This window comes from Podarcis tiliguerta, assembly GCF_965153285.1.
Source record: "Podarcis tiliguerta genome assembly, chromosome: 3".
NCBI lineage: Eukaryota > Metazoa > Chordata > Lepidosauria > Squamata > Lacertidae > Podarcis > Podarcis tiliguerta.
This window is the reverse complement of record NC_139536.1, coordinates 57,388,128-57,400,799: the sequence shown is the minus strand read 5'-3', so window position 1 is coordinate 57,400,799 and position 12,672 is coordinate 57,388,128. Positions and strand designations below refer to the sequence as shown.

General features: G+C 42.0%; 1 long non-coding RNA gene across 1 annotated transcript in view; it reads right to left on the bottom strand.

Annotated features, from left to right (window-relative positions):
• LOC310675041 overlaps window positions 1-12,040 on the bottom strand; it is a 66,271-nt gene extending 54,231 nt beyond the window's left edge. The window contains exon 1 of the long non-coding RNA XR_014509877.1: window positions 11,799-12,040. This is a non-coding gene — a long non-coding RNA (uncharacterized lncRNA). The remainder of the gene's footprint in view (window positions 1-11,798) is intronic.
• Between the last annotated feature and the right edge of the window lie 632 nt (window positions 12,041-12,672).

The following is a 12,672-nucleotide window of genomic DNA, read 5'->3' as shown; positions in this document are numbered from 1 at the left end:
TATTTAAATCACATATTTTAATGGTTTATTTTATTTTATTTTACAGAACATAGATCTAAAAGCATAAACTTTTACAGATACAGTGGTACCTCCAGTTACAAACTTAATTTGTTCCGGAGGTCTGTTCTTAAGCCGAAACCGTTCTTAACATGAGGCGCGCTTTCGCTAATGGGACCTCCTGCTGCTGCCGTGCCGCTGGTGCGTGATTTCCGTTCTCATCCTGGGGCAAAATTCGCAACTAGGGGCATCTACTTCTGGGTTAGTGGAGCTCATTACCGGAAGCATTCGTAAGGAGAACGGTATGTAACCCGAGTTACATATAATGCACAAAAGTAAGCCTGCTGGAGGTGTTAGGGCTGCATTAAAAAAATAAATCTATTTCATTACAAAACTCTGTGCATATCCTGACGGCCATTGTTGCAGCTGAACAACAACCTGTTATCCATAAACAGCTACACTGATGAAGCGGTAACTGTAGAACTGTGTCCCTGCACAGTGCACTAATGTTGCATCACAAGTCTTGAATCCACCCAGATGTTGTATAAGATCTGCTCTGGATATGACCCCTCTCCCATTTTGCCTACAGAAAGATGTATGTTGCTTTCACATGACATTAAATACCCCTTCAGAGGGGTTATTTAAAATATATATATATTTATATATACAAATTGCATCAGGTGTTGGGGTTGATAACTGAGGGGATTAAAGCTAGCAAGAAGGGGAATTTAACTATTTTCTTCCCTGCAGTGATCCTGAGGAAAATGCCTCATCTACTGAAGGCAGCTGAATTTTTCCCCAACCCAAAAGATCAGCCTAACAGATTACTAATATGTGCTCTATCTAGAAGGGACATTTGAAAACTTCCTAGAAACTGTAGCACATCCAGAATGCTGCTGTTTGTCACCTGATTAGGGGGGTCAAGATTTGGGGAATATAACACCAGTTTTGACTCAGCTAACCTGGCTGCCTGAATGTTTTCAAGGCCACCTTAAAGTATCAGTGCTTAAAACCTTGAACAACATTGTCCCATCTCTCATTCTTTGAGAACTGCTGATGAGGCCATGTTCAGGTTGCACTACATTTTGCACCCAGGTGAAGTTATCTAGACTATGGAGCAGTGCCTTATCTGTCATGGAACCTATACCCTTGAACAAACCAAGGACGGCCTCTATGGCCGACCATCACCCTAACTGGCTTTATTACCAGATGCAGATCTTTGGGTTAAGGAAGATATTTCTTATATTTAACAGGTTCACAAGTCGAGTGAGGGTTGACTAGCTGTTAACATTTTATTGCTGCATATTCCTGATGGATGCATTGTTGCCAAATGTTTCATTGTGGTATTATGGATTATATAATGTATTCTTATTTGTGTGCATTGCCTTCTACCTAAAGGTGCCACTGGTTGATTTATACATATCTTTAAAATCAACCTTGCCATTATGCTCAGATGTAAAGGCACATCTGCTTTAATAAGTCCTTTACCATCTTGGTAATGGAAAGCTGTTTGTGCAGATTGCTTAGTCAGTGCTGTATACTGCACTGTGATTCATGTAAGCAGTGTACACACCACGCCGAATTCTTTCACTTTGATGGCTTCTGTGATGAGACTCCACTGCAAATGCAATGAGGAAATGGTGTAGGTAAAGGGATTGCACACCAGTTTGAAATGGAGGTTGGAGCTTACAGATGAGCTGAGATGTAAGAATGGCATGCATAAGAAATGGAGGAATCACGAAGGAGGAGTGTGTTCCGAGTAGTCAAAAGTTGCAGGAAGGAGGTCAGGCAGGCCAAAGCTCGGAATGAGCTCAGGCTTGCTAGAGAGGTTAAAAAATAATAATAAATGATTCTTTGGCTATGTTTGAAGCAAGAAGAACAAGCAAGTAGTAGGTCCTCTGCGTGGAGAAGACGGAGCAGAGTGTTGGGTGACAGAGAGAAGGTGGAACTGCTCAACACCTTCTTTGCCTCTTTGCCCATCCTGGTGATAACAGAATAAACAGTGCAAGTAGGCAGCTGCAGCCCAAGCTAAGAAAATAGGTGATAAGGGAACACCTAGCTATTTTAAATGAAGCCAAACCTCTGGACAGTGATTGTTTCCTGCAGTTGGAATTATGGGTGTTGTACAATTCCTGAAACCTTTAATCCGCCCCCCCTTAATATCCGAATTTAAATTTCTTTTTTGTGGTTTTTTAAAAAAGTATATTGTATATTTCAGCAAAGCAGCTTGTAAAACTCTGAATCCTTGGGCGGGGGGGAGCAGGAGCCAAGGAGCACACAAATGAATTATGAATTGAATAGTAAACAGAACTGTAACAGAATCAGTTCCTTTTTTGGAGAGGTGAACTGGAACTAATTCCTTTATGGAGGGTGTAACTTGTACTAATTGCTTTTTAAAATGAACTTTCCATGCACTAGCTATAACCGAGTAGCTAAAATGCATGCTTTGCATGCAAAAGATGTTCAACCCCTGGCATCTCCAAGAACTTTGGGACTGGAAGAAGCTCCTGTCTGAAACTCTAGAGAGAGTCACTGGGATTCAGTGTCAAAAATACTTGAGCTATATGAACCAATGATTTAATTGGTATAATGCAGAGACCTGTCTTCCTTAGTGAAACTGATGAGGCATCCCCTGAGACATTTGCTTGACCAATGAGGTTCAAGGCATCCCCTGTTTTAGGCACAAACAATATGTGTGCAATTGGGCACACATACACAGTGTCAAACCTGGAAATGACCCGGAAATGTTATAAAAAGGTCATCACTAAAAGGGCAGAACAGGGGCAGGGTGGGGGCAGAATGGGGTATTTCAATTGCACACTGTTTCACACAAATGCACAACGACCTGGAATGCAAGCCCCACACAAATCAGGAATTGCCTGTAGTTGCATATATTGATTCAACATGGATTTGCAAGACCTCCCATTAACTATAATGGAATTTGCTCATTCTCTAAAATTTGTTTCTTCAGTGCTGGTAATGGGGAAACCATAGTGACCCAGAAACCAGAATTAGAAAGTTAAGCTGTTAACTTAAGCTCTGACTCCAGGAAATTAAAAATGAGAGTTTATAAAGGTATTTAAATGACATTTTTATTAGTTTAATATTATAATAGAGATTAAATTGCATTAGCAACCTGCAGCAAGCATATTAATAGGCAACTTCAACAATCAGCCAGTATCGCACAGCATCAACCTCAGCAGAAATGACAGGCTAATAAGTGCACCACCACACAGGGCTGGCAATTTCTGCAGAGCAGAAAACCAGACCTGGAGCATTTGTGTCACTTTGCACCTGTATGGGTAGGCAAGGAAACCACTGGAAATTGCTTTTGATAATGATCAAGTATTTCTTCAAAAGGAGGAATGCATTAGGCACAATTAATAAGCTGTAGGAGATTATGTTCTCTAGCCTTCACCATAAATCTATCAAAACGTAATGTTTTCCCACATTATATATGCATCTAAAGCAACTCCTTCATATCTATGTGTGTGACACACACAGGAAGTCAAATACACAAGGCCCTTTCACATCCCACGCACACATATCTATGGTGTAGGTATCCTCTTCAGATATTCACCCTGAAACATGACATCCTTGTCTCCAATGGCCCAAGTGTATACCGCCACCCTTCCCATGCTAAGTGGGAAGGTCCAAGGAGGAGGACATCCTAGAACACACTTAGAAGACACATTGAGACCAGGAACTCTGATAATGCAAACTAACCAATCATGGCGAGGCATTTAAAAGCATTTAGCCAAATCAACCAAGTAGCTCCCTTTAGACCAGGCATGGCCTAACGTGGCCCTCCAGCCGTTTTGGGACTACAACTCCCATCATCCCTAGCTAACAGGTCAGGGATGATGGGAATTGTAGTCCCAAAACAGCTGGAGGGCCAAGGTTGGTCATGTTGCACTAAACGTTTGAGATTGGGGAGTGGCAGAGGCAGTGCATGGGGGGGGGCATGAGGGTGGGGTCAGTGCACATGTGCTTGGTCCCCTACATATTTTCTGGCCTTGTGTATTTATGCAGAGCATGTGGGAAAGAGGTATTGTTTCTTGAATTGTGAAGCAAGGCTGGGAACTATTGTATGGGGAAAGCAAACATTTCATTATACTTTAGGAGTAAAGCAAAGAGGCCAGCTGGAGAGAGGGAGCGGGACAGAAGAAACTGAAAAGGTCAATCAACATGAAGGACACTTGTCCTAATCTATTTCTGATTGTTCCTTCGTGCCCAACTCTAAAAGAAGTCTTACTCTCACAGACAGGCACACCTTGTTTACATGTGTACAGAATATTCAGACTTAAAGTGTGTCCACGAACATCCAAAATCATATAGTTCTGCCCTTTGTAACCTTGAAAAATGTAAAAATAAATCACCAAGGAACAAATATCTTATGTTAAAAAGCAAAGCTGTCAGAGGCGTATAAAACCTAATTTGCTTTATAGGTTCTGGTGAGAGATTCGCTAAAAAATAAAGGGTCCAGGTATGCATTAGGAGGAATAATTTCCTTCATGGCAGTAGCATTTTTCCATTTGTCTTAACAATACTATCTCATCTATTTCAGCAGCAGGGAGTAATTCTGCAATATTTTCACCTTGACAGTTGTAAGGTCCTATTGGCTCATTTTCAGGACATAATACTTTTTAGGATCATTTTCACTATCAAATCAGAGATTTGTTGTATTGTGGTGCCCTGTATTTGGACCTGGAAAATAGTTGTTATTATTATTAAGAAGTCATGTCAGTGCATGTAACAGATACCAAAGAAAGCATCTTCCATGCTATTTAATCCAGTTTTACAGATGCCTGTTTTAGTATTTCCACACTACAGTGCAATTTCAAAAAGCTCTAGGTCATTTTATATTTGTCCTTGCTTTTCTTTGTGTGAGCCGGAGCATACATTTTGCTTTTCTGATGTTGTTATCATGCCAAATAAGCTATCTTTAATTAGATATTTTATTATTCTTCCAAAAGCAAGATTTGGGAATGGGCTATTGCATCTAGTAAAAGTTATTTCCCTTAAATTCTAATGTTCTACACCCTCTCTCCCTTTTCTGCCTGTTTGGTTGAACCCACACTGACTGGAGTCCAAAGGCTTTTACATACACAGTTTCTCTTAACAGTGACTTTGGCATACCACTCATGTAATGCCAATTGGAGGTGTAGTGTTTGTTAGGTATAATAAACAGATTGTTGGGGAAAGCCTTTGTGTGGACTTTGTCTAGCACAGTTGGTGATGGCGGCAACCATCCTTTTGGGGGGAAAAGGGAAGTCAAATATATTCAATTGTTGAAAATGTTACATAAATGCTGCAAACCAGCACCATATTCCTGAACCAAAATTTAAGCCTAAACCGGAAAGTATGTGCTTCTTCCATGAATAGGGTCCATAAGCTCTCATTAACTTTTACCAAAAGCTCTGGTACCTGGACTTCGTAATAGGAAGAGTCTGCTACTGCATAACATCTGGGCTATTGTCACAGGTTTGTGTGGAAACGTGTGCCAGATATTTCAATTCTCCATCGTAAGTTATGAATATGTAAGCTCTGTATAAGAGTAATTCCTCCCAGAACTTGCCCATAGCATCATCTTCATGCCTTTTAAGTGGCTGCAAGATTTAGCAGACTGTCCTCAATTTACTCCTATGGAATACAGTAAATGTTTTGTTTAGCACATTACTGTGGGTGGGTGTGGATATAGGCGTTTAGCAGCTTTAATACATCTTTTCTATATACTCAAAGTGGTTCACAATAATGACAAAACAGAAAAAAACAGAAAGACATCAATATATTGTCGCTCACAGTATCTCCCTATAAAAGACCATTCAAGACAGTTGCATAATAAATGCACCATAAAAAATGCACTTCATTAGTAAGCACTTAGTCCAGGGTGCTCAGTGCAGTGTACATTATTTCCTTCCTCTCTACATGAGCCTCACAACAACACTGTAAAGGAGGTTACACTGAGAGATGGTGACCAGCCTAGTCACCTAGTGAGCCAAGACTTGAGCTTGGGTCTCTGATCTAAGTCTAACATTCTAAACATTACATCACACTGGTTTCAGTCATACTAGTCACTCATAATACTACTGCTCTGATACTTTCCCGTTCATGTATGTGAATCTGATGATAATGTTCTTTCTGTCCTATTTTTAAACATTAATTAAGGCTGCAACCCATGTCTATTCAAAGTATGTACCAGTTTATTCAGTGGTGCTTACTTCCAGGTAAGTGGGGTTAGGATTGCTGCATAAGCTACAAACTTATCAACAGTGACGACTACACAAACCAGTCTCGCAGCAAAGTGAACTGGAGAAAATGTCTAGTTGCGGTTCTCATTATTTTCTAACCTTTTCCCAGTTGCAAACTTCTGTCCTTCTTCGCTGGGTTAGATTTGCAACCTGCCTGGTCAACAAGCAATGAATTATCAATATAGTTGCATCTGGCCACATAAAGGAAACACAGAAAGTTTGTTGGAGGGGGAGGTCCCTTCCGATAAAAGTAATTGGCCATAAACTCGTACTTGGATGCCCATAACTTCCTGCAGCTGCAGATGATGACTGTTAAATACACGAAAGCTAGTGTAGCAAGTCACACCCCATAAAATCTAGTTATGGTTATGTATCAAAATGATGAGACGCTTGTAAATTTCAGGTGCACCTGCACAGCTGTTTAAGACAGATTCTTCACTAACATTCAGGGCATGTTCGAGTAGCTGGCAGTAGTTTAGCCATCTATGGGAAAATATAAATAATCTCATGCAATGAGATGTAGGCTGTAGCCCTGGACACCTTTTCCAGGGAGTAAGTCCCACTGAACTCAGCATGGATAACTGTTCCAAATAGACATGTAACGTTGTTGCAAAGCAAGGTACCTTTGGTGAATTTGAAGGCAGTTTCTACGGAGAAATGAGGAGGGATACAGTACAGTGCCACAGAAAATGAAAGCCTTGTTAATGCTTTTAGGATAAAATATCCCTGGATGAGAGAAATAAATTGAGGGAGATGGAGGTGGGGGGAGGGCCCTTTTAGCAAGGGAAAGCGGCACTGAAACAAGAGGCCAAAACGACAGTCACCAGATTAAAATATAGATAATATAGTCAGAAGCAATGCAGGCAGGCTGGTCAGGGGTGTGTGAAGGGAAGCTGGAGAGACAAAAGGTCTGATTCAGTCTAAGGTGGCTTCCTGTGTTCCTACTGGCCATGCTGGTTGATTGGGGCTAATGAGAGTCCAACAACATTTGCAAGGCACAAATTGACTATCCAGGATCTTTTACTTAAATTCTAATGCACAGGTATTCAGTAAAGCCATGCCACTTTTCTACCACCTCTGTAAGATTGGTGTAACAGTGCAGCCGGGATTGGCAGAGGGTAATGAAGCTCCCTTATCTCACCCACCATCCTATCACTTTCATTATGACAATGAACCAGTCAGCAAAGCAGAACTGGTTTGCCATAAAATCTGTCCAAGAGGAAAAAAATTTGTAGAGTGCAAATGCTGCATAAGCTTCATCATATCCCTCTCCAAATTAAATTTCCAGCAATGCTTACAGGAGAGAAGATTAATTAAGGGTATGGCAGGAAGTGGTGAAAGTTCAGGTGAGCTTTTAAAAAAACCATTCAAGTTAATGGTGTTTGCAACTTATCTAAGCTACTGATAATGATTTTCCTGTTAATCTAGTTTGTTCAGAAATCAATTTTTTCCTTAAATGTGATTCTGCAGGGATAAACTTTCTTTTATCTTGTTTACGGCAACATGGACACTCCCAGGAGAGCTGCAAGGGATCAATCATTTTTCACTCTGACCCTTCTAATCCCAAAACTCAATGTTCTTCACTGATTTTTGAATGATGGCTTCAGACATTCCCTAGAGCACAGCCCTTTTGTTAGGCTGAAGCGAATGCTGCCTGTTAGGCAGGAGAAGCCAAATACAAATAAAGAGCAATTAAAGCATTGATTGAAGAACATGATTAGTGCTTTTCAAAGTCTGTCCTATTTCTGTGTCTGTGATGGTTCTGCTTCTTCGGGGAGTGATAGATACATGCTTCTCCATTTTTCTTAGATCACAAGAATGCTTCTTGACCAGATGTGGTCAGACAACTGGGCTTTGATTAGGGTGGCTATGTGAAAAGAAGGGCAGGACTCAAGAGCATTTAATAGCTGAGTAGAAAGGGAAATTTCACCAGGTGCAGCTTGCCATCTGCTGAAATTCCCTCCTCTACAGAACTCTTCAATGTGCATGAGTCCTGTCCTCTTTTTCACATAGGCTTCCTAGCCACAGCAGCTGTGTAAAAATACCATGTGCTTCCGCAAGAATCTGCCCCACTCCACCCCATGGCAATTGCAGGGTAGTTTGTTCCACAGTCTGCTACCCTGCTGGGTGTGGAGGGTAAGGATTTTGAATAAGGCCTTCCTATCAGTGCTACCCAGATTGTGGAGAGTGAGAGTGTGGAACAAAACCTACACAACTGTGGTGGTCCAGATGCTCTGCTCTGGGAGATCCTGCATACCACAATTTTGGGGGGCCTTTCAGTAGCAGACCATTTTTGTGGAGACAGACATTATCTGGAAACACTAATATGACTACCCCAGTTTGTTGATCTGGCTGGCTTTTTTGTTTTTGTTTCTGCTGCTGGTAGTGATCAATGGTGTTTTAAACTGTTTTAATGGATTGATCCCTTTGTACCTAATTTTTTAGTTGCCCTACACATCTCATAGGAGTGGAAGTTTCAGGGTATATACATTTTCATAAATAATAGAAGAAACTTTTTCCAGGTGGAACTTATCATGGGGCTTGCTGGCAGAAAGAAGATGGTAGTATAGTAAACCATTACTGAAAAGTTTCCAAAACAGCATCTCTGCTAGTGGCAGCAATGTCTTGTGTTGGTTCCTGGCTGACTATCCAAGCAAAGTAGGCAGTCTTAGTTTGGAAATCAGTGACCCAATCCAGCTTGGAAGAGCCAGTTAGCAACCTAATGTTTGTGTATCCCAGGCTAGTAAGAAAGTATGGGCAGGTTAGGCTTTGCCTGTTTTTTAATATTGTATTTGGCAGCAGAAAATGTAGAGGTAAAGCAAGTGGTGGTGAATGCATCGTAATATATTCAGTTTAAAATCCAAAGCAACTAGACTACAGCATTTACATTCTTCTCCCACAATAGGAGGCCAACAGTGTTGGAACCAAGAAGAATAGTATCCCTGCCATCACATCTTTATACTGAGAAAGGCTATAACTGTTCCATCTGTTACACAACTGCACATAGGGGCCTCACCAGAGAAATAAAAAGGGGGCCCACCCCATACTCACAGCTTGCTTTTCTTCTGCCCTGCCCTGTTATAAGCAACTACATTTTCTAAGTGTAAAGGCATAACCAAATCTAGGTCTTGGCCATGTTTTTGAATGACTTCCTTTCTTACCTCTTCAGTAGTAGTCTGAAGAGGTAGTCTGAAGAGGTAAGAAAAGCAGGAACAACAGGAGAAAGTGAGCATACTTTCATCTTGCGAGGGCTGGACATCTTTGCCCCATTGCAGACTTCTGCCACTTACAACTGAAATATACAGTGGTACCTTGGGTTAAGTACGTAATTCGTTCCGGAGGTCTGTTCTTAACCTGAGGTACCACTTTAGCTTATAGGGCCTCCCGCTGCCACTGCTGCCATGCGATTTCTGTTCTCATCCTGAAGTTCTTAACCCAAGGTACTATTTCTGGGTTAGTGAGTCTGTAACCTGAAGCGTCTGTAACCAGAAGCGTTTGTAACCCAAGGTACCACTGTACTGCTTGTCTCCAAGTTATAAAAGTGGTCATTAATCACATCAGTTACCAGCTTTGCTCCAACTCTGAAGTAGGCTAGGCAGAAACCCTTGCTTAGGCTAGATGTAGACACATCAAAGAAGTGTTTCAGTTTAACGAGTTGTAAACTTTGTATGAGAAATTGGATTGGCGAAAACAGAACTCCACAACGCCATCTGGTGTCACAGTGTTATAATGCATATTCAATGCATAAAAAGGTAAAGGTAAAGGTACCCCTGCCCATACGGGCCAGTCTTGCCAGACTCTAGGGTTGTGCGCTCATCTCACTCTATAGGCCGGGAGCCAGCGCTCTCCGCAGACACTTCCGGGTCACGTGGCCAGCGTGACAAGCTGCATCTGGCAAGCCAGCGCAGCACACGGAACACCGTTTACCTTCCCGCTGGTAAAGGTACCCCTGCCCGTACGGGCCAGTCTTGACAGACTCTAGGGTTGTGCGCCCATCTCACTCAAAGAGGCCGGGGGCCAGCGCTGTCCGAAGACACTTCCGGGTCACGTGGCCAGCGTGTCATCGCTGCTCTGGCGAGCCAGAGCCGCACACGGAAACGCCGTTTACCTTCCCGCTAGTAAGCGGCCCCTATTTATCTACTTGCACCCGAGAGTGCTTTTGAACTGCTAGGTTGGAAGGGTCTGGGACCAAACGACGGGAGCGCACCCCACCACGGGGATTCGAACCGCCGACCATGTGATCGTCAAGTCCTAGGCGCTGAGGTTTTACCCACAGCGCCACCCGCGTCCCTTATTATTCAATGCATATAAAGTGCTTTTTCTTTGCCAATGTAGCCGAATCCTCACCACTTTTTGGAGTGAGGGCTATTGAACACACTGAGCTTTGTTCAAAGTAAATATGCAGGGGATTAAATTCAAAACACTGAAATGCAGCCTTCATTAGCTGGTGGTAGTGGTTGTTTTTCACATGTCAGAGAAACTAAGAAGAAAGGTATAAAGCTCACAACACCCAAAGAAACGCAGTCCCTATGCATACAAACTCTTGTTATGGGTCTCAAACATTCTACCCACAGGGCCCATTTAAGAGAGCTGAAAATTACTGAGGGCCAGAAGTCACAAAATGGTGGCAGATGCAGACAAGCATTCCACATAATCAACAGATGATTACTAATATAGCTTTCTACCGATATTCAATCCATTGTTGCAGACGGCCAAAGCCTTATCCTTCCGGCAAGTTGCTCCATAGTTCAACTACAGGGGAGGCAATAAAAGTCAGCCTCTCCCTTTTACACAGCTGATCCACTAACTCTAAAATTTGCTTTCCCTTGTTCTCTTCCCAATCCTGCATGTATCACAAAGCATTCTTCTCCAGTTCTCTTTTCACAGTCACCTTGCAACATTCACATTCACTTCCTCCTACAACACATTATTTCTCTTATTTTTATTTTCTATTCCGAGTTTAAACAACAAAATAGTTCATTAAATTTATAGCTCGATTTTTACTTTCCTTCAACCTTTCCTGTGGCCCTTTTGCTTCAAAGGAGTGAAACCTTTCTTTCCAACATCCCTACTGAAACTTCTCCGTTTCCTGGCCACCTTTGCTCAGCTAAGACTTGTGGTGTTGACAGTGGAGCATCAAAAATCTGAGGCGCAGGTAAGGGTTGGGGCAGGCACTGTGGCCTACCTGAAAGGGGCTTGGCCTACATTCTGAGAAACATTACTATTGATTACACAGCTCCATGCTGGAAAGACTGACCATACTCCAGTTACTTACACACAAAGAGACATACTCTTTCTGCAGAAAACTAACAGAACCATTCCCAGCGCCTTTTACAAATAATACTTGGTTGCTTACTTTTCGCATCTTCTTCTAAGGTTGCATGCATGGAGAACAAAGGGAATATCCTTGCCTCAGGCTTTCCTAACCTTTCAGTCTCTTTCCTTCTCCACTCCGCTGTAGAAAATAAAACCTACATATAATATATATGTCATGTACTGAGTTGAATTCTGAGTATATTTCAATATATATGAGAAAATAAATAGACTCACCGTTGCTGGTTTGGTAGCCTGTTTGCTCTAAAAGCGAGGGAACAAACTGATTGATGGATACCGATTCAGAAGAGCAAGGTATTGCAAATGCATGCATGTGATTGGCCCACGTGAAAATACATATACAGTACCTGATTGGTAAACAGATATTGAGAACTGCAGCCTATGCTCTGAAGTTTCTTAACAGGCCATGAGGGACTCTTCTGATTGCCAGGTGCAGCTGATAACATTCTGCTTAACCCTTTCCTAGCTTTATATGCCAGCATTGTTACTTTGCTTTTTAAAGCAGCCCCCCCCCCCCCAAATGATGGGGGCAGGAATTGCTCTGCAAAGTGATTTGTAACTGGCTGTGGTGTAGAGACAGCAGATTGTTTCTGCATCTCCTGTGGTGGTCAATGACAGAAAATTTCTCAGACTTATAAACAAGTGAAAATGGGGGGGGGGGCTGTTTTTATATTCTAGAGGTCAGAGAGCCTAATTAAGAACGTGGCTGCCAGGGACAGTGTTTACTGCAAAGAAATCAATGTGTACCAGCTTTTGGCCATCTATCTCATAACAATAAGGCCATCTCAACCCTGAACTCATTGAAATTCCAAAGGGCTTTGTGAACAAAGTAGGAAAATGGAAGCTTCTTTTGCAGGTAAATGCAACTTCCAAGAAACTGGAGGGCAAGTTTCAGCACAGCATTCATAAAGTGCAAGAGTCCTCTGCTGTTGACATTTGCCCCTCTGTGCTGAACACAAGTCCTGGTTCCAGTGCTTTTTTTCTTTTAAAAAAATGATTTTTAGGGGTATGCTCATTTTCCTACTCGTATTGAAATACTGCAGCTCAATGAGGCCAAACTTACATTCACAAAATGTTTAAGGGTATGCGA